Source organism: Melospiza melodia, chromosome 2 (genome assembly GCF_035770615.1).
Source record: "Melospiza melodia melodia isolate bMelMel2 chromosome 2, bMelMel2.pri, whole genome shotgun sequence".
Lineage (NCBI taxonomy): Eukaryota > Metazoa > Chordata > Aves > Passeriformes > Passerellidae > Melospiza > Melospiza melodia.
In genome coordinates, this window is record NC_086195.1 from 6,388,434 (window position 1) to 6,406,299 (window position 17,866).

The window sequence follows — 17,866 nt, forward strand, 5'->3', positions numbered from 1 at the left end:
AGGATCCAGCTCCCCATCCTCTGTGATTCAGGCTGCCACTTCAGCTCACTGAACTTTCTGAGAAGCTGTTTGCTGTGTACCTGCTGCATTTTCAGGTCATATTTTTCACCTATTATTTGTTCTTGACTGCAGAACAATGGGTTTTATCTGAAACTACCTTGGTGACAGTCACTCAGCAGAACCCTACTTTGGTGTTGGTTTTTTTGCTTCTTTGTCTCCCCTGTGATGAAGATCTGAAACATCTGGATTTGGAAGAATGATAACTTTTGTCTTCCCTCACTCTTCACATGGCCTCTGTCTCCTTCCAGGCTTAAACCATGGAAAATTTCATGGTGAGAAAAAAAGAAAAAGTACAGACATTTTATGTATATAAAAATGTATAGACAAGGTGTCTTTGTCCATGTGACAAACGTCAGCCTGGTGACAGGAGCCTGGTTGGTCTTTATCACTTGTCTCAGATCTGTCAGGAAGATTGGGCACTGTAAAGTCAAAATTGCATGGCATATATTCTGTTTCTCAGTTCTAGAGCTGCCTTTCTTCATTGCTGGTAAACTGTGAGCAGTTCCTGGTTTGGAGGTGCATTTGTAGGTGAGATCATGCAAATGCTTTTCTGGGGATTTTTTAGATTTGGTGTAGCAGGGCACTGGCAGGAGAAAACTTTCCTTCTGTCTCTCTTTGTTCTTGCAGCTGTGATTCCCACAGCATGTGGATAGCTCAGGTGTCACCTGAGGCCTTTGCTTTGCCCTGTCCCTCTAACTTATTCATTAATCATAAAAATAATAAATAATCCTATTTAATCTTTTCCATCCCGGCAGTACAGTTCATGGTAGCAAACTCTGGAGCAGAGACATAAATGAACAAAGGGGATGTGCTGAGCCTTGCTCTGTCTCCAAGCTGGCTCTCAGGATGTGTGGCTTTTCCTCTGGACTCACTGGTTCAGGAGATGGTGGCTTTGCTTTTGAGCACACTGGGTCAGGAGGTGGTGGCTTTTTGTCTGGGCACAGTGGGTCAGGAGGTGGTGGCTTTTCCTCTGGACTCACTGGTTCAGGAGGTGGTGGCTTTTCCCCTGGACACATGGATTCAGGACATGGTGGCTTTGCTTTTGAGCACACTGGGTCAGGAGGTGATGGCTTTGCCTGTGGGCACACTGGTTCAGGAGGTGGTGGCTTTTTGTCTGGGCACATGGATTCAGGAGGTGATGGCTTTGCCTGTGGGCACACTGGCTCAGGAGGTGGTGGCTTTGTCTCTGGACACATGGATTCAGGAGGTGGTGGCTTTTTGTTTGGGCACATGGATTCAAGAGGTGGGGGCTTTGCTTTTGAGCACACTGGTTAAGGAGGTGGTGGCTTTTCCTCGGGACACATGGATTCAGGAGGTGGTGGCTTTGTCTCTGGGCACACTCCTTCAGGAGGTGGTGGCTTTTCTTCTGGATACACAGATTCAGGAGGTGGTGGCTTTACCTCTGGGCATTCAAGAGGTGGTGGCTTTGTCTTTGGGCACATGGATTCAGGAGGTGGTGGCTTTTTCTCTGGACATCCTGGTTCAGGAGGTGGTGGCTTTGCCTCTGGATTCACTGGTTCAGGAGGTGGTGGATTTGCCTCTGGGCATGTGGATTCAGGACATGGTGGCTTTGCTTTTGAGCACACTGGGTCAGGAGGTGGTGGCTTTGCCTGTGGGCACAGTTGTTCAGGAGGTGGTGGCTTTGTCTTTGGGAACATGGATTCAGGAGGTGGTGGCTTTACCTCTGGGCACATGGATTCAGGAGGTGGTGGCTTTTCCTCTGGACTCACTGATACAGGAGATCGTGGCTTTGCCTCTGCCAGGACATGGTGGCTTTGTCTCTGGACACACTGGGTCAGGAGGTGGTGGCTTTGCTTTTGAGCACACTGGTTAAGGAGGTGGTGGCTTTTCCTCTGGACACATGGATTCAGGAGGTGGTGGCTTTTCCTCTGGACACATGGATTCAGGAGGTGGTGGCTTTTCCTCTGGACACATGGATTCAGGAGGTGGTGGCTTTGTCTCTGGACACATGGATTCAGGAAGTGGTAGCTTTGCTTTTGAGCACACTGGGTCAGGAGGTGGTGGCTTTTCCTCTGGACACATGGATTCAGGAGGTGGTGGCTTTGTCTCTGGACACATGGATTCAGGAGGTGGTGGCTTTTCCCCTGGACTCACTGTTTCAGGCTTTGCCACCAGACAGCCCCAGGAGCTTTCCTGCCCCAGCCTGTTCACTTTCATCAGGGTTCCTGCATTACTGTGGATCAGAGAGCAAACCACACTGCTCCTCTTCTGCATCAGGCAGTGTTTAATACCTGAAATTTAAAGCAGCTCAGCACTTCTTGGAAGACAGAGTTTCCATTTCTTCCCAATTAGTGCTCAGCACTTCAAAGGGGAGCTTTGAACCTGGGCAGGGGCTTGCAGGCATGAATATTGTGCTTGCTGATTTTCTGTGTAGCAGCAGTCTGAGGCTTCTCCTTGCTCAGCCACAGCACATTTGCATGCAGACAGATGTCTCCTGGCTGGCGCTCTCTCTGTAATGTGTTTGAGGCTTATTTTTTTTTTCCCTGCATAGCTTTTCATCCAGAAAGCAAAGTATTTCATTTTCCCTGTGACATCTCACAGGTGAGACTCTTTTGTTTATCCTTTATTTTGCATCCCTGTTTTAACAAGTGATGGGCCCCTGCCACAGAGCATTTTGCAGATTCACCCAATCTGTCTAGCAGGTGGCTCCCTAGGTTTCACAGCTTGGTGTGTAAATGCATTTAACACTCCTGAAGTTTCTTTTGTAGTTTATTTTTATCCGAATACAAAGGATGAATTCCCAATTGTCTTGAAAATTCAACCACTTGGAGTGAAGAGGAGCATTTTATGTAGTCTTAGAGATGAGTAGACATTACTGAGGTTTTTTCTTAATAATCAGAGACTAAGATTGGCAGCATTTTGTAATTACATAACATTGATCTATTTTATACATTGCAAGAGGCCTATTACTCAAATAATTTTGTACTAATAGGGCTTCTGTTAGATAACTCCTTTTCTGTTTGTTATGTAAGGGCTGGTATTATAGAATTGCTGTTTGAATACCAGCACTATAATTTTAGAATAGCTTTTATCATAGAAATACCAAGTAAGCCTTGTTCCAAATATAGGCAATTATTCCAATATCGTAATTATTTTTTTTTCCAAATGAGGTCTCTTGTTAATTGCTACTTTGGGTTCTGTTTTCATTATAAAATCACGATGCTGTCCTGTGCCCAGTCATAATCCATTTTGTGCATTTTCTCTAATGAATGTTGTGCATTGGAAAAGTATTGATCAGCAGTCCTGGAGACTGGTGATTGAATTTCACCTATGAAAACATTGCAAGTGCCAGTTTGGTGACTCTGCATGTCTGAAACCCTCCTGCCACCTTTGAACTGTGTGTGTGTTTGTCTATTGGGCTTTGGGGTTTATTTTGATGTTTTTTGATATTACCTGATTTCTGCAATTGAGTGCAGAAGCAGTGTGACCAATCTCAAAATGGGATTGGGGGACACAATCAGTAAAAATTCCTTTGGAGCCCACAGAAACTGGTTATTCCTAAGCAAGGAATTTAGTTGCAAGCTATTTCCTTCATTGACAAAGATGTAGATGGTAGTAAGACTTTTACCTTGGAGTTGCTTGAGAAATGGGGTTGAGCTGTAAGTGAGGTTGCAAAAGTCCAGACCTGGATTTTGTGCAGGATGTAAGAGGACAGGAGGACCTATTGACTTGGTGCATGGATAGCACCTGAAATTTTCCCTTATTTTATGAATGCTGTGGTGCTTCTATCCCGGTTTTCCACTGGATCCTTACTCACCACACTTTCTGAAGAATGTTGTATTTAATTGGTGTGTGCTTTAAAATCAGAGGCAGCTTTTATGTTCTTATTCTACTCAGCTCTGCTAAATCAGATAAAAGTTCCTATTTGTCTGTAACTTTAACATTCACAGCCTTCTTTCTTTTTTTTTTCTTTTTTGGCCAAATAATTCCAAGCATCGTCTGTTCTTTGAATGTAAAAATGTTCTTATTTGTTTCATCTTAAGTGATTTTCTGCTCCCTCTTTCAACTTTATTGAAATCTTCCAATGTGACTCCAACTCCAGGGCAGCCAGGGTTTTAAGAGGGTCTTACACCATGACTTTGCTCTCTTTAGTGCTGTTGCTAAAGTTTCATCAAAAAATGGGTGTGTCAGGGACCTGTGGCTACCACTTAAATTTTATTTTTGGTATCTAAGCTAGATTTTGTGTGGAATTTGTTTCTTTAGAGGTCTAACTTTGAGTTATCCTGCATCTTCATAGAGGGCTGTGTTGATAAATGGGAATCACTCTTCAGTCCAGCTGTTGTGTCCTGGTCTCTCTTTACCTGGACTGTCCACATTATGCTGCAGAGCATCAGGGTGGGGCTGATGCCTTGTGAAGGCTGCCCTAGAGCAGGGACTGGATGGAGCTAAAGAATAAAGTAGGGATTTATTAAGAGGCTCAATAGATCCACCTTGGGCAGCACAACCCAAAATGGCCACAAAATGGATGACCAGTCACAGAGTCTCTCACTTTTTAAAGTTCTGCTCCATTTGCATATTGGAGCTAATTTTCTATTTATAGCTTTAGGTTATGAAGTCCCATCTTTCTTGTTTTCTCTCTTTGGTCCACCTTGTTTATGCTCTTGGGCCTGAGATTTGGATCATTTGTCCTTGGTCCCCAGCTAAAACAGGAATTGTTTTGTCTCCCTGCCCTGTGAAGAGAGCTCACCACCCCCTAATATGAAGCCTAGATTTACACGCTAAAGCAGAACAGAATCTGAAGAATATAAAAGCTAAACCTGAGGCATCAGGGCCCTGAGCTTTACCACCCCACCAGCACTGTGCTCCTGCACAGGGTGCAGCTGCTGCCACTTCATTTCTCCCCTCTCCAGGCTCCAGTATCTCCTCTTTGTTAACCAAACCCCTGGACTGTGCCTGCTCAGGCCTTCCTAAAGCCCTGATTGTGGAGCAGGGAGAAGAGAGAGGAAACACCATTATCATCTGTTGGGTCCTGTGATGGGAGGTTCCTTTGTGCTGAAATCTAGATTTTGTTAAAATCCTTTGTCAGGTCCTGCAGACGCAGAAAGTGTTGAGTGGCCGTGCTGAGCACACGCCCGACCACGCGAGCGAATCCGGTCCATTGTAGCCTGGTAATTTCCTGTAAGGAGCTTACTGGATTAGAGCAAAGGCTTGGTTTGCCAGCAACACCACCTGACTGTCATATTTCTTGAGCAGTATTACCTGTTTTAAATATTAGTCCTCTTCTGCCCCATTCATGCCTTCATTCTTGAGGTAAGAGGGGCTTTTTTAGCTCAGTGGCTTACAAAGCCGTGTAGCAGAGAGGACAGCCAGGTGATTTTTCGGGCTGCTGAGCAGGCAGTTTTAGTAGCTGAAGCACTTCCAGATTTACCTCGATGTGCTTTTGTCACCATAATCCCTCCTCCATGTCAAGACTGATTCACTTTCCTAGCCAAGACTCACATCGTGCGTTTTTGCCGTTCCATTTCTTCTCCTCTTTGTTTGCTTTTTGTCTGTTTATTTGTTTGTCTGTTTATTAATCAATAACAAACTGGGAAGATGTTGGTAAACCAGTCAAGTATATGCTTGTTAGCTGGAGTCTGCGCTACCCTGATTGTCCTGGCTTTAGCCTATTACTTGTATTGGTAAGTTGGATTTCTGTACTGCAGCTGTGCTGGTGGTGGCTTGTCCTTTGAACTGCTTCCTTGGGGTGAGCTGGAGAATGGTGGTAATTTTTGAAGGGCTCTGGAAGGCTGGTGTGTACTTAGCAATGTGTGGCTGGAGTAGATACCTTCCCTGTTTTGCCCTCGTGTTACCTATTATGGGACTCGGTTTTGTTGCCTTCTGAGTTTTTGTGTTTTTATTCAGCTGAGAGCATAGTGGCTAAGGGTGCCACTTGGGCAAGGTGGTGACTGTGTGTTTCCATTTTTTCTGCAAGCCTTTATAGAGCTCTTTCACTCTTATTTTGTGCTCTCAGTGTTCTCACAGCTGTCTCTCAGCACGTAACACGGAAATTAGGCTGACAGGCTCACCGTGTATTAGTGTGTTTGTATTAGGGACACAAATGTCTTCAGCATGGAAAAGGGATGTCTCAGGCAGGTGAAAATGAAGATTCTAGCCCTTGGAGGTGGTGGCTGGGAGCAGCAGAGCCAGGAGCCTGGCTGTTTTGACTGGGTTTGGGAAGGGTGGGAGCAGGGCAGGGCTGCCCTACATTTCTGGGCTGGCCTTGTTTCTCTGTGTCTCCACATATGTCCAAGATGTTCAGCCAAAAGAAGCCTTGAGACTTTTTAGAGCCTTGTCTGGAGCAAACAATGACTTTTAGAAACCAAATCTGTTGACTGGCTTTAGTGAAAAAATACACATCAACTGTAAAAGGAAAAGCTTGCTGGAGTTGGAATTAATATGGCTGTGCCTGGAGAACTTTCCAAGGAGTGTAACATTGCTGGGAACAAGTTTCCAGCATGACACATGAGTTTGTTTGTTTGTTTGTTTAATAAAGTGTTTAAAAAACAAAAGGAATGAAAATTTATGTAGGATCATCTTGGTTTTTCTTTGCCAAGTTTTTCCTTCAGGCAGTTATGCCTGTACTGCTTACAAGCCTACAATCCTCTGTGTGTGTGTGTATGCACACAATTGTATTATTAATGAGTTTATTTACATTTAAGCTTTACAGTGATTCTCTGCAGATATGTAAACTCTCAGCTATACAGTGTGGCAGCTCAAATTAAAATGTGTGTGATTACTAATCCCTGTAATCCTCAAAATGTGCAACAAAACAGACAGAAAAATGTGTAAATGACTTTACAGTTTTAATGTTAAAATCAGGAAATCTAGAGCTTAAGGACGTCTATAGCTGTCCTGCTAAATGTTATTTTTAACAAAAGAAAGTTCATGTGGTAAGTACATACATGAACCCAGTGTAGTTTTTAATTAATTCTTCATGTCTTAACTCAATATTGGGGTGTGATGTGTGCATCTGACAGCAGTTAGATTTTGTACTGATGCAAATATAAATTTGTGTGCATTATGCATACAGAATAACATGCACACATCTCTTAGAATTCATTCTTTCCCCTTATTTTGCTCCCTCTTAAAATTCTTGACTTGAATCCAGGTCAAATCTGGTTTGCAGGAGAGATTACAATTCTGCACACAGCAGGAATTAGCTGGTATTAGGTCAGATCCTCTTCTTCGACAACCTCAAGGTTCAGGAGAAAATTAATTACATCACCTGCTTGTTTGTGAGAAGAGAGCTCATTCAAACCTCTTGATTAGATGTAGATGAGATTTAATGCAAGTACCTTACAGCACTTTTTTGCCTTTGTTGGTTTGGGTATTTTTAACTCTTTAGTTTGTTGTTGCTTGAAGAAAGCTGACTTTGATAAATATTTTAGTTCATTAATTTTTAATGTAAGTCTGCCCTGTAGGAAGTAGCTAGAAAGACTAATTATTTCCTTTTTCTTCTTAAATATGTTAGTTTGGCTGCTGCAATTCCCTGAGAATATCCTCAGATGGAACTGGGGTGATTAAGATCAGAGATCACCAGTTCAGCAGGGAATCAACCTTGCATATTGAGAGATTAACTCGGGGTTGTTTGTTTCTTTTTTTTTTTTCTGTAATTCCATCTGATTTTTTGCCTCTCCTGGGTTGGAGCACCCTTATTAACTTGCTGGACCAGATGCATTTTGGTCACTCTCTGGGCTAAATTCAATTTGTCCTCTCTAAGGAATTCATCTAAGAAGTGAATATTCCTTGTTCCACTGGAACTTGCGGCACCCTCCAGGCTGGGGCTCCCTTGCTGCATTTCTCATGCAATCCCACCCCAAGCCTTGGAAATCAGCATGTCTCTTCTACTTCCCCCCAGGAAAAATACCAGAAAGATGAAGATAAATATGCATTTCTTGGATATGTGGAGGCTGGTGCTCAGGCAGTGGTGAAAGGGTGAGGGACCAGCAGAGTCTCAAAGTTACAGGCAGCTCTTTAGGGAAAAATCCAGAAAGTTCCCCCATTACCCAGCCACAAGCAGGCTCCTTCTGGTACCAGGTGTGACTCCTCTAAGGATGCACTCAGCAATCCAGTAGTGCAGGAGCAAAGCAGACAGAAATTATAACAGCATTAGACATCACATTTCCTTCTTTGCTCAGTCATTGCCTCTTCAGAGTTGGTTTGGTTAAATTCTCTCCCCCACATGAGCCCCTAAAAGAATTGTCCTTTTTCACCAATTGAGAAATCTCTTAGCCCATAAATAATGGATTATCACTCTGTGTAGGCTGGTCATCACTTAATATATAGGATAAACTCATAAGAATCATTTGTACTTTTTTAGGGTTGTGTTTTAATTGACCATTTCCAAGCTAAAATATTTGAAAAAAATGCTTTTCCTCTCTTTCTCCTGCTGCCAAATCTGCCTTCTGTTTCAGCTTCTGGTCACCAAAGGAACCTGGAATATTAACATGTATTTAGTGTGATTCATTGGTGTACTTTGTGTTAGAAGTGAAGGTAATTTGATACAGTGATTTTACCTCATTCTTTGAGCCACCTTGTTGCTTGAGTGAGGTGCCCAAAAGCCTGGACTTGCCATGAATGCTTTGATTTTATTAAGAGCAAAATAATTCAGATCACAACATTTTGGCTACTGGTGTATTTTGTACTGCAATAGATTAATATTTTTTGAGAGGGAACACCTATGCTAGACTTCTAGTTTTAATGAACTACATAATTTCACTGCCCCATGGTTTTTTGGTTGGTTTTTTGGTTGGTTTTTGGTTTTTTGTGGGATTTTTTTGTTTGTTTGTTTGGTGGGTTTTTTTGTTGTTGTTGTTGGGTTTTTTTGGGTTTTTTTGCTTATTGACTGAAATGGTGCTTTGCTCTCACTGTTTCTGTTGTTTGAAGCAGTAGTTTAGCACATGATGTCTGTCTTCGCTTGGATTTTATTAGCAATTCCCATAATGGTGTTTTTGGACTGAATGTATTATCTGTTATTTCAGCCACAATAACCTGAAGGTTCCTAATTTCTATGAGCTGATGCACAGACACTGGGGCCAGGTTGTTTCCATGGGAAGCCCCTGGCCATGGGAATGGTTTGGAGCTCTGGGAAGTGCAGTGTGAACACTAAACTGGTGAAATGTGAGCACTGAGCCCCATTCCTGTCACGTTAGGGCTGGGTTTGTGATATCTGTCATCTGTGGATAATGTGCCCATAATCTAGCAGCCTGTGCTTGAAATATAGCAGTGTTTGTGTAAAAGCCACTTTGTGCTTTATTTAGGCAGCTTAGAGTGAAGCACTGAGCTGATAGGTGTCCTACATTGACTGAGGAGTTGTGTCTGAGATAAATGCCTGGAGATTAGAGCAGCCTCTGCCTTCCTAGCAGCCCGTAGCACCAAACCACGCACTTTGAGGAGTGTAGAGTATTCCTCTAAATCAGGAGTTTGCAGAGAAGTTGGAGCTCTCTGTTCTCAATGTGGATTTCAAGGGAGTTGTGTCTGTGCTGTGGCTGTTGCTTGTGGAAAATATGGAAACTTCAACTGTCTAAAAGCTCAATACCCAAAGAATTCTGTGGCCATGCCCACATGCCTAAAGCATGAATTTATCTGGGCTAACCTAACATAGCATTGCTGTGTCTTTAAATATAATGAGCTGAAGAGGTTGAGCTTGGCAGGCTTTTCAGCCTGCTTCGCTGTGGAAATAAAACTTAGCGTTGTCCTGTTCAAATACATTTATCTCTCTCTTCAGTGATGTGTTTTGAACTCATGGAGGAATTTCCAGACACACTTGGCTGGAAATTCTATGAGAATGTCTCCAAAATGACTGGAATACTACAAGTTTCGTTGAAGTAGTCTGGGAGAGAAGAAAGGAGCTGCTAAGAGCCTTTTATGACAAAGTTGGATGTTCTTTGCTACCCATGTCTCTACATGGATGTGAGCACTGCCAGCACTAAAATCCAAGTTCATAAGGAGCCAGGCTTTTGGAACAACATGCTAAATTCCATTCTCTGGCAGGCAGCTCTCTAAGCCAGTTAAGCTCCTCTCTGCAAGCAGAGCAATTGTTATCCAGGAACTAAACAGAGATTCCTATATATGGGTCTGAGTTGGAGGTTAGATAAAACATGAGATAGTAAAGGCTGGAGGAGAGGCTGGAAGAGCAGCTGGTGACACTGCACAGGCTGCTTTTTCCTTTTGAACACAAACCAGGCTGACCTCAGGGACTTGGCTGATCCTGCTCCATGCAGTGGTTGCTCTGGTCCAGAGAGGCAGCAGTTCCCTTTCCACTGAGGATGTGCACCAGCACAGCTCCCCAGGCACTTGGTCCCCATGGCTGATTTGTTTGCCCTTTGAAAACAAATGACGTCAGACTGTGATGTGAGAGAGATGTGATTTAGTGCTGTGAAATCTGGAAGACACCCTGAGAGAAACCCATCATTTCAATGCTGGCAAAGGGATTGAGAGGAGCAAAATAAATGTAAGTAATACTTAAACTTAGATCTGTCTTAAGAAGGATGAATGTGTTTCAAATCACATCTTGGATTTAGCTGGTAGAGTTAAAAATGAATCTGTGGCTGAGTTACCTGCTAGGGTGTGTGTGTACTGCAGTTGGGATGTGATTAGTTTTAGAGGGGTGAAATGCTTGTAATAGTAGCCATGACAACTAGAGCTCATTGCAGGCTGCAAAAACCACCTGGGAAGTGGAGTGAAACTCAGGCAGTTTGTACTTAATTATTATTGCTCCGTGTGCAATGCCTGCCCTCCTGTACAGCCCACTGATCACATTTCAAGGAGAGGTCTCAGGATGGCTTCACAGGGTCAAATGAGAGATCTCAGCATCTTTTTCTTAATGGAGATTGTCATTGTGGGCTTGTCATTAAAAAAAAAAACAAAAAAGGCAATCATAGAATATAGTTGGGTGGATGTGATTTGAGTATGAGGCAGCTTTCAGCCAAGCTGATTTCAGAAATAGGTTGGTTTGCTCATGGTTTTGTCCAGTTGGGTTTTGAAAATGCCCAAGGATGGCATTTCCTCAGCCTCTTTGCACTCACTTGTTGCAGTGCTGAACCCACTGTTCTGTGTTGTTAACACAGCTGGCAGTAATAGAAATTGGTGTCATCTTTTAAACAGAATCTTATTAGTCTATGTGCAAAAGGGAATGATGAGTCACTTTTTCCAGAGGTGGCTGCTTGGGACAGGCCATTTGAAAATGCAAACATCTGAAGTTTGCTAGACTTTGAAACTGAAGTAAACCTGGGAGAAGCCTGTGGGTTTTCTTTTTTTTTGGTGGCCCTTTTTTGCCTGGAGAGATTCAAACCAATGCAGGTGTCCCTGGTTTGGCCTCATCTTTGTAAAGTGCTGATTTCTCATCCTGCAGAAGGAATGTGCCAGGAAAACAGATGCTGTCAGCAGCTGGAGTCACTCCCCCTCTCCTGTTTGTCCTATAGTTTGAAATATATATTCACCTGTAATTGTTTGAAGGTGCTTTCCCTCAGATCCCTGTCATACATGTGTTCTTTTTGCTTTTGCAGTCTAGTACATTTATAAAACCAGAAGGTGAAAGAAAAACTTTGATGTGTGTAGCAAAGATCATAAAGTGCTCATAGGAGCTGTCATCCAGGGAAGGATTGGGGAGACCAACTGTGTACATGGGAGCAGGTAGGATGACAAAAATAGGTACATTAACACAGAGGAGAGGGGGAAACTTGGCAGAGGAAACTAACTAGAAATGATGGTATGAAATGTCAGGAAAAATATAAATATAAATTAAAATAGTAATTAAATTATAAATTAAAATGTAATAGCCTTGTTCAAAACTTCTTTTGAAAAGAAAACAGAAAACATGACTGGGCAAGTGGCCTATAATATCAGAAAAAATAATGGGTACTTGAGTTCTTGTGAAATTACTGTAGAAATTAAACTTGCAAACCATGAAGATACTGTTTTGTATCTTGAGTGCAGAAATAGCATCAAATGCACTTCACTAAATAAACCATCTTTCTACTTGGTGCACATATTGCCATGGTGAGGGGAGAATTAAAACCAAATTGTTTGTTCTCAAGAGATCAATAATAGAAGCTACAGTTCTGAAAATAGATGTTTACGTGGAGAAGGAGATGAAGCAAGGATATTTTAGGTTTACTACCCCCTTGATATGTCTGGGGAGTTTTTGGATTAGCTGCTGATTGCTCTGCTTGTCCAGCGGTTGCAGGTTTGGTGGAAGGAAGCTGATGTGAGAGCTGCACCAGGGTGATGTGTGTGGGGATGGATGCAGCTTCCTCCTGTGCTCAGTGGATTGGGAGACAAACAGCCCAGTTCAGAGGGGTTTTTCTGGCAGTTAGTAAGCTCATCTTGTCTGACTAAATCCAAGTGTTACAGTGGTTGTGGTTATTAATATAATACCATGTCTCTGTGCCATGGTAGTAGTTAGCATCAGATTGATGGTGTCAGGACACCGGATTGTCGTTTTACTCTGTGCATTCAGCAAGTAGGGGAAAAAATAAAGTCAGGAGAGTTTCTTCTGAGGTATAAATAAATAACTCCTGTAGTTGCATGTAGTGAGGGGAGGGAAATAGCATGCTGAATATTCTGGCATGGAGGGAAATAACATGCTGAATATTCTGGCATGGAGGTGGAGAGTGAGGGATGGAAGATTGGCTCACGTTGTGGATTCAGGGGGAGCATGGTCTGCACTCCTCCTCAGTTTCTCTTAAACCATGTTCATTTATCTTCCCCTTTCTCTTCACCTGAGCAATTGTGAATCAGGTTTGGGCTCCACAGGGGTGTGGGGAAGCTGCTGTTTTGCAGGAGGTTTGGCTGTCCCTGTCCACTCCCTGGGTTTAATTTACTGCTGATATTGGTAGTGGCAGTCCCAGTTTTCTGTTCAGCAATTGTGAGGTTCACTTTGGAAATTGTTCCTTTATCCAGGGGGTGACACCTGGAGCTGTGCACTCTGCTCTTTGGGGGAAACCATACACCCACCTGGAAACAGGCAGCATTTTCTAAAAAAAAACTGCCTTTCTATAAAATATTTAACTTCTTTAAAGCCATCATACTGGCTTTGAGGTGTTACAAAGTTTATTGGGGCAAGCTGGAAAAAAAAAAAGCAGCATAATTTACTGTGTCTAATTAATTTATTACGTTCCAGTTCATCTAGTTGCTCCACAGCTCTGCTCTGGCCACTTGCTGTCAGTGAAACTCTTGTTTTCAACAAGGGTGGAGAAACTGAAAGTTTTTGCAACCTGGGAGTTGGGCAAAGCAGAGCAGGTGACTCAGGAAAGGGCACTTCACCAAATCTACTGTTAAATTGAAAATCCCTGCATAGAAATACAGAAATGCTGAAGTTAGAAATGTAAAGTTTTTCTCTGAAATAGTTGTATTTCACCCTGGTTTGTTTGGTTTGGTTTGAGTTTGTCTTTTTTTGACAAAGAAAACTTTTTATCTGATTAAACTTCAGAATTTGGGACCTAATGAGAGGTTTAATTACCAGATACAAGGCAGATGTTAATCTCAGATTAGAAATCAGGAGCCAAGAGGATGACATATTACCTAAGCATGTTATTCTTGAACTATTTCTTAGTAGTTTCCCCACAGTGTTCAATTAATGCTTTAAAAGTGTCATTATCAGAGTCTAGACATAAATCTGACTAAATCCTGTTTTATGGTGCCAGTTGTAATTGTGGTAGCTTCAGGTTTTTGTATTCATAAAAATGCATTTTCACCCATGCAGTCAAACTATCAGTCTTAATAACTTCAGAAAGAATGAAGGGCTTTGGAAAGATATTGAATTACTGTGAAAATCCACTCTGGGTAGTGTTCTTCTCACTAAAGTGCAGCCAGAATGTAAGGGAGGAAACAAGACCTAAGTGCCAAGGAAAGTCTGGCTGCTTTAAAATTCAGAGACCTCATTTTCTCCCACCTGCTTTTTATTCAGAGATTGCAAGAGACTTTTTCTTTTTTTTCAATTCCCAGTTGGGTTTTCAACTTTGAATGAACTAGTTGAAATGAAGAAAATACTCACTACACCTGCTAGCTGTATCAAAACCAGAAGTAATTAAGGCAAAAAGTCTTTCTTTGCAGGAGAAATGGAAAATGCTTACATTTGAGGGGGAAAATGTCAGTATCAGCATTTGCTCCATGGGAAAGGCTGAAAATAATAGAGCTGCTGGATGCAGAATGTGATTTCCTGGTGGTTAAATCTTGACATGATTTCCAGTCAGGGGGTGCAAAAGCCCTGAGTTCTTCAAAATAAAAAAGTACCCGTTTTTCATCTGTATGAGAAGAACTTGCAGAGGTAACTTACAGCTCCAACTACTTCTGTGAAATAACATGTTTGTAAGTTTTGGTCTCAGCCCTCTTTTATAATTTTAAGCAGATAGAGTTTGTTTTGCCTTTTTTAGTGTCTGGTGTGTTGTGTTGTTTTGTTTTTTTAATCAAAGTGAAATCCTGGGTTGTATTTTTGACTCACAATGTACTTTATTGCTGGTTTTGCCCACCTTCATGTCAGGTGGAGGGGAGGTTGTGGCTCCTCCTGGCCTGTCACAGCCATGGGAATTGTGTCAGCACCCAGCCTGGTCAGGGTTTCACAATACTCAAGGTGTTTGTGCAGAAATAACAGTGACCTGCATGGGGAACAAAGGTGAGAAACCAAATATGTGTCACATTTGCAGCATTTGAGAAGTTAAGCTCAGGGCAGGAGTTTGTTCCAGTTGAGAACTGGGAAGAATTGGTTCCTTTTGTCTGTCCTTTTTGCAGGAGTATGTCTAAAATGTTCATCTGAACTTTCTTACTGTACTGGTTGATCTTAACAGGAGAAATTCAACTGGCAGCAATCACTTTTGTGGGGAGGGAAGGGATTTGATGCTCTTGCCACATTACCTGTAAAAAAGGAACATTAATGCTTCTGTCCAAATGCAAATTTTATCCCAGATTTGTGGGATGGCTGATGTAGTGTAGCACTTAGAAAGGTGCTCAGGGTGCAGCAGGATGGAATAAATGATGAGCTGATTTGAGAAGAGCATTGATTATGGCCAGCCATAATTGTGGCATTGCTTTTCAATCATGAGATCCATGCTCTCCTGGTTTCCACTTCCCAGCCTTTCTCTGATTACAATGCTGATTTTCTAAAGGTAATTTCTTACCAGATACCAGCATAACTACTGACTTAAAATGAAGTTCCTTCAGGCCTACAATTCCTATCATGGAAACTGCTGGACCTCAGCATGTTTTTGTATCTATGTGTCTATATTGATTTATGAGCAAAGTGATTTTCAAATTCAGGGATTTCTGCCCAAACAGTGAGACCTGCCTTTGGCTGAGGAGCATTGTTTGGTGTGCCAGTGCTTCCTACTGAATCTATGAGATCTCCAGAGAATCCACACTGTGAGCACTACTCATGTCTGAAATTGGTCATCCCCTCCATCCTGCTCCTTCCAGGAATAATAAACATTGCTTCCTGCTCCCTCACCCTCAGCTCCAGAAACCTCAAAGCCACATCAGTGTGGGGCCGAACACAAACTGCTCGGTCTTGGCTTGGCTGCAGGGAGCAACACGAGCACAAGTGGACAACCGGCAGGTCCCTCTGGGGATGTGTTTTACATCTGCAACATCCTAAAGTTCTGTGTTGTCACTAAGGAAAGGAATTCCCATGCCTTGAGTACAGCTTTGGGAGTGGGAAGCATGCAAAACTCTGTGGTTATTGGAGGTTTGTTGGCTTATTTTTCACGATGAGCATTCAAAACTGCTTAGATCTCTTGTGGTGCTGCTGGTGATTTTGTTCACTGCAAGTGCCGCATGAAACGATGTGTGGGCTGTGCAGGGAGCTCCAGCTGGCTCCTGGCTGTCCCAGTAATCCCTCCCTTGGTGTACAGGGTTAAAGGGGTGCACTGTGTTTGCCAAAGGTGCTCTGCTTGCCTCCTCAGCCAGGATTTTCAGCTGGAATGCTGAGTACAGTTCTTGTGCCCCAGCACAGGGAGGGTGTGGAACTGTTGGGTGAGTTCAGAGGAGGCCACAAAGTTCATAGGAGGACTGGAGCACCTTCTCTGTGGAGACAGGATGAGAGATTTGGGGAAAGAGAAGAGGAGAAGAGCAAGAGAAAAGAAAGAGAAGAGGAGAAGAAGAGAAGAGAAAGAGAAGAGGAGAAGGCGAAGAGGTTGTGTGAACATTTCAGAACAGCTTCCAGGATCTGAAGAGGCCTGCATGAAGGCAGAGAGGAACTGGAGTGACAGAACATGGGGAATGACTTCAAACTGGAAGAGAGTAGGGTTAGGTTAGATGTTGGGAAGAAATTCTTCTCTGTGAGGGTGGTGAGGCCCTGGCACAGGTTGCCCAGAGCAGCAGTGGCTGCCCCATCCTAGGGGATGTACAAGGCCAGGTTGGATGGGGCTTTGAGCAACCTGGGGTAGTGGCAGGTGTCCCTGCCCATGGCAGGCGGTTGAATGAGATGAGCTTCAAAGTGCCCTCCAACCCAAACCATCCTTTGATTCTGTGATGTCCTTTTTTATTTATCTCTGGTGAGTGAACCTGTCTGGGGAAAGGAAGGGAGTGTTCAACAGCAGGAGCATCCCAGTGCTGCCATAATCTGCCCAGTTTTACCTCAGGCAGGACACCCTGGCATTGCACCTGGGGTGAAATTCCAAGGAGCAGTTACCAGGACTCAAAATATTTGCCTGTCCTTTAAAGAAGTGCAGTGGACCTGCTGGAGTGTGCTGAGTTCTCCAAGAGCTTCTCCCAGCCTGCTTTTGCTCTCAAAGCAAGCTGGAAACGTGACAGTTTTTCAGAATTTGGGGTTGACACACAACCTGAGCACCTGGTGGGCAGGCAGTGCCTGCAGCTCTGGTAGTGATGGGATGGGCTCAAGGCCACTGTGGCACCAAGCAGTGGACTGGGAAGATGTTGGTGTGTGTAGAGTATGACACAAGGGAAAGAATTGGGAATTAAGGAGCTGGCAAGGATCTGCTAGGAGCTAGCAAGGATCATCCTGCTTCTCCATTGAGGGAGTTTTACCCAGAGTGGCAAAGTGGGGAGAGCTGCTGCAAACACCAAGCAAACAAGGCCAGGGAGAAGTTTGAAAGTTCCCAAGAGGAGGAACAAGGCTGGCAGAAGGTGTTTGACAGCCAATCCTGAGTGAGTCACGCTAAGCTGTCTGTCTGGAGCCAGGAGGATTTTGCAAAGCTGAATAATTGTTCCTATTTATTTCTTAAAATATACAGAATATGACAGCGTTCTAGCTCGTGCGTTTCAGTGTAAATGTCTTGCAGTGGGCTGGTATTTTCCTTTGGTTTTAATCCTTTTTTCTTAGAAATTACAGCCTTGCTTATCTTCTGCTGCTCCATCCTGCTGTGTCTTGCTGTGCTGATGGGAGCATGGATCGCCCTGCCTTGGCTCATGTCTCTGTGCTTTCCACTAAAGATGAAACCAGGAGTAATCTGTGTCTACCTGATTTTGGTTTTCAAAATCAGGCTAATTATGTAGTTGTAGAACAACTTACATTGTAGAACAATGTAAGTTACAGGGTGTTTATTTTTCCTCCTGATGGCAAGCAGGTAAAAGAAAACTTGAGCTCAAATGGGTAAACCTTGGTGATCAGTAATATTTGGGACAAGGTTTATAAGGCTGAGTTCTGCAAGAGCTCTCAAAAGTATCTGTAAATATGCATATACCCACAAGACCCATCTGAACCTTGTGAGAAACGAGCCAAACGTGCCAAATTCACAATTATTATCTAATCGAAATTTAATAGCAATTAAGGTTTTGTAGTTATAGCTTGAAGAAAAAATTAATTTTGCGTTGCTCGTACTGAAACAAAAGTGTGAGACTGCAGACTGAG

At 43.1% G+C, this 17,866-nt stretch overlaps 1 protein-coding gene across 8 annotated transcripts in view; it reads left to right on the top strand.

The window, feature by feature from the left end:
* The window catches only part of AGPAT3 (1-acylglycerol-3-phosphate O-acyltransferase 3), a 90,994-nt gene that overhangs the window by 46,298 nt on the left and 26,830 nt on the right, over positions 1-17,866 (top strand). Inside the window, exon 1 of one of the 8 annotated variants that reach the window (XM_063181589.1) lies at positions 10,290-10,516. The exons of 6 other annotated variants lie outside the window; for them this stretch is intronic. The gene's annotated coding sequence lies outside the window, so the exon portion shown is untranslated. Of the gene's footprint in view, positions 1-10,289; positions 10,517-11,570; positions 11,698-17,866 lie in introns of those variants that run through there. One more of the 8 variants, XM_063181600.1, reaches the window with a different exon arrangement.